This window comes from Mytilus galloprovincialis, chromosome 1 (assembly GCF_965363235.1).
Source record: "Mytilus galloprovincialis chromosome 1, xbMytGall1.hap1.1, whole genome shotgun sequence".
Taxonomy (NCBI): Eukaryota; Metazoa; Mollusca; class Bivalvia; order Mytilida; family Mytilidae; genus Mytilus; species Mytilus galloprovincialis.
The window spans coordinates 82,712,939-82,717,464 of record NC_134838.1 but is presented as its reverse complement, the minus strand read 5'-3'; positions in this window follow the sequence as shown (position 1 = coordinate 82,717,464).

Sequence of the window (4,526 nt, the reverse complement as noted above, 5' to 3'; positions counted from 1 at the left end):
AATCAGTAGTGTTCTCAATAGAACGTTGGCAGTATTCCAAGAAAATATTCAGTTGTTTAAAAGATTAATAATGGAAAAATAATCTTGCAGCTATTCATCGAATTCTAACAATTCATAAATATTATGTATGTTATGCCCACAATGGACACTTGGGCTAGTGGGTTGGGCTTAAATGTTAAAAAAAATAATTTACTTTTTAAGGCAAGGGGTAAGATCAAATATTGAAGTTAAAATACGTAAAGAATAATATTAGCATAGCACTAAAAAAAATATTTTAAAAGAACTAACTGGATTGATGAACATATTGTTGCATTCTGGACTAAATATATATAGATGAGACTGTTGGTTTTCCTGTTTGGATGGTTTTATACTAGTCATTTTGGAGCCCTTTATAGATTGCTGTTCGGTGTGAGCCAAATTGAATGAGTTGTCTCATTGTCACAAATACCACATCTTCTTATATCTATTTTAGGCACCACAATAAGTTCCCATGAAATGGCCAGTGTAGCTAGAAAAAAAACATATTATTTGATTTACACAAGATAAATAGCTACCAGTAATCGATTACTTATGTGTTGAACATGAGAGAGGGTTCAAATATTTGACAGATCAAACACTAAACAATACGCATCTGCAAACTTTACAGGTTGCAAGTGAGAAACATATATTGATAGAGATATTAGATAATGATACTAATTAATAAACTGACCTTTCGATTGAACCAGTATTTCTATCTTTCTATAAGAGAGATTCTAACCTGGACTGTTTTCTTGGCTGTGCAATGATGAAATAACAAACCAATCCGCGGGTAGGGCACTTTCACCCACTTCGTGGGAAAGTGAGGTGGGAATGTTTATGAATTTTGATTATCAAAGAAATTGTTTATAAAATCTACAACTACACTATCACAATTGTTTTACTTTTATTGCTAAAAGCCTATGATATTTGTCATCAAACACAGTACTGCATTTGACACCTTTCTTGAAGTATATATAATAGATTTATAGAACTTATAAATAAACCGTAGGTCAGTTTATTAGTAATCAGGTTGATTCTGTTAAACTTACTGTTTAACATACTTCTTTGAATGTTTTAAAACAGATGCAATGCGACGGCATTAATTTTCGTCGTCTATTCAGATACTTTATTGAGCCGAGGACAGGGGGAATTTTAGGGGGGCACGCCCGCCACGCCCTGCCCAAAATTTGCCCCTGGGTAATGCAGAAATTGTACCATTTATAAAGAAATCTACAAGGATTTTTCTATCATGATTAGTTGCCGGATCAAACCTAATATGACCACATTTTTTCTTTCGATATTCTTAAAGCACTCTTTATAATAGCTATCTTATCATACATACTACTTTAAAACATTAACTTTATATGAATTTACTTGCTAGCCGCATAATGATACTTTTCTCTGTATGACGTGTCGTGTTTTTTTTCCCGCTACCTGTAGCTTGACAACAGCTCGGAGACCTATATGTATCATTTTCAAAAATATCACAATATAATATATTACTTTTTTTTGTACAATGACACTGTAGGAAAGAATTGTCATTTGTTGTGAGAACACGACGTTTCATTTTAGAGCAGGTTCTGTCTACACTTCGGGAGCACCAGATATCATCCGTTGTTTGCGTTGCATGAGTTACTCAGCCTTTAATTAATTATTTCTGTTTGTATTTTGTAGACTTGTGTTAGTTGTTTCATCCTTTTAATTGTTTTTTATTAACCAACTAAGTACATTATTGCCAAAAATGACTGGTCATTAAAAATAACATATTTTCTGTAATGGCCCTGTTATTTCTGTAATGGCCCTGTTTTTCTGTAATGGCCCTGTATTAATGCCCAGCTTGTCTGTATTAAGCCCAGTTAGGGCATCATTAAAGAACCATATAAAGGGATCACTGTTCATCCTGTTTTTCAACACATAACTTCTTTCAACTTAATATCTTGGATATTTGGTATATTTAAAGCTTGATCAAGGTGAAGTACAAATTATTTTTTTTCAAACTAAACTAAAATTAAAAAAGTAAGAGAGTACATCAAGTTGGTAGCAACACATACAAATTTTTCAGTTGGTTAATAAATGTATTAAGAAATGGGTGTTTTTATAATGGCCCTGTTATATGTCCTTGGTCAGTAATAATGGCCTCGGATGTCTGTAATGGCGTTGCCTCGGGCCATTACAGACTTCCTCGACCATTATTACAGACCTTGGACATATAACAGGGCCATTATGAAAATACCCATTCATTAATACTATAGTTATGTAGTGATCAGTTTGTTTTTGACTTGTGAGTTAAATATTCATTTTATCTTTCATCCCTTGCATAGATATTGACATGCTGATTATTGTTAATAGAGCTACTGTATTTCCCAATTAATCGAATGAATCTATGAGGGTAGTAATGCCCTTTACCGTCACGCGTCAAACGGCCATTTTCGGCTACGGTACGTTAGCGTCTAATTGGTTAAAATTTTACTGTGATTTGTCAAAATATATTCGTGCATATTTTATCGTCATGCACCATATATTACCGTTAACGTCATTTGGCAAGAATTTTTACCTTTATTCGTCATGAAGGTACCCCTCATCTCTGTCATCTGACAATATTAATTATTTAAAAATATATAGATTTTCTGAACTTGTATACACTACAGGACTGTATATGGTTCATTGCTACAAGCAAACAGACAGTTATAATAATCCCAACATATAGAAGATTTTATCTTTCGTAATATTTCATAAAGCTATTTTCGAGGTGTAAACACTGTCAATTTATCTGATTGTAATTAACCATATATAGACATAGGACCATTTAACAAATATCTTAAACATATCTTACCTTGTAACATTACATAAAATAAAAATACTCATTCATGAATGGTACAGAGTATCAAATCATCTGTAACAGTTAGGATCTGTTATATTGGTTTTGGATACAATATTTGTTGTTGTATTAGGTGTCACTATAAATAGATTTGGAATTCTTACTTCCTTCTTCTACTTTCACTTTTACAGATCGTTGTAATATCGAGTTAAGGTTCTCGTTACAGGGGCGGATGCAGGAATTTTCGAAAGGGGGGTGCTAACCCAGGGCACCCAGGGCAAAGGGGGGGTGCAAAACATATGTCCCGATACAAATGCATTGATCGGCAAAAATAAAGGGGAGTGCGCACCCCCGGAACTCCCCCCCCCCCCTGGATCCGCCACTGCGTTAAAGTTCGAACTAGAAAGAACTAAAGTTAGGGTTATCGTTCGTTTGAAGTGACAGGTGTTTGGGACATGGACTCCCTTTTTAGGCCCCACTGTGAAATAAAGTCTATCTATTTGACAATAATTTGTTCATGTTTACAATTTTCTACAATCACGATAAAGTTTGAATTTAATTTTGAGATAAACTTCGAGTTAGAGTCACATATTGAACAGGATCGCAAATTTCATTTTAAGTTGAAATTCGCTTGATCAAATTTACATTCGTATTTGGAAAAAACATCATTCGTGTATTCCAGACTTTGAAAGGTGCTTGGTTCTAGAGGCTCTGCAAAAAGAGGGGAACCGCCGCATTCCAAATTGTGAAAAAAAGTAAGTTAAAAAAGTTTTCGGTCTAAAGGGGGCCAGAAAATTTACCCGGACAATTTTTAAAATGTCCTGAAGTCATTTTTGAGTGTAAGGCAATTGAGCAGTTGTGCTGATCTTGTGAACATAATAACAGCCCTTTTTCTTCACGATATATTATCTTTATGATAATGCTCATTAGAAGTTTATAGAGATCAAATTACAAATTAGAGCGGTGATTTTTTATAACTGATATCGCGTTACCTAAGATTGAAATGCAATGTCACGTTTATAATCATAAATTTAACATAACAACATTGAATAGAAGTAGAGGGCAGCTATGCTTAAATATATGTGTTGAATAGTTTTAGATGAGAAAAACGAATGTACCCTCACACCGTCATCACAGTCCTAGAATAATAACAGGGTCCCTTGTTGACAATGCAATACATTGCAATGACCAAACATTCAGTTTCAAATAATTACTAATAGATATTGCGTCCACACTGATTGTATGGGAAGAAGCCAAACCCCTGAATACCCATATCATCCAAATCAAAACCCAAAACAATATTTTTACATTAATTTTGTTTAACTTAAAATTGTTTTTATGTACCTCGAATGTTCTATTTACTGCCCTTATGGCCTTGTTAATTGATCGTTAATCGAAAACAATTTTATTAATTGATCTCATACAAAGATTTAATTTCAATTTTACCTACACTTTACAAAGAAACTTTTATATATTTATCAAAAATATATTTATTGAAATATATGAAATATTTTTATAAAAATAAAGCACCTGCCTAATTAAGTAAGCACAGAAAATTGAACTTTTGATAGATCAATAAACCAAGAAGCTAATGAGTTGTGGAATATAACCTCTTAATAAAAACATATTTTTCTACAAAATTTAAAATACGTTATATATGTAAACGTGACGCACGAATAACTTTTATAAT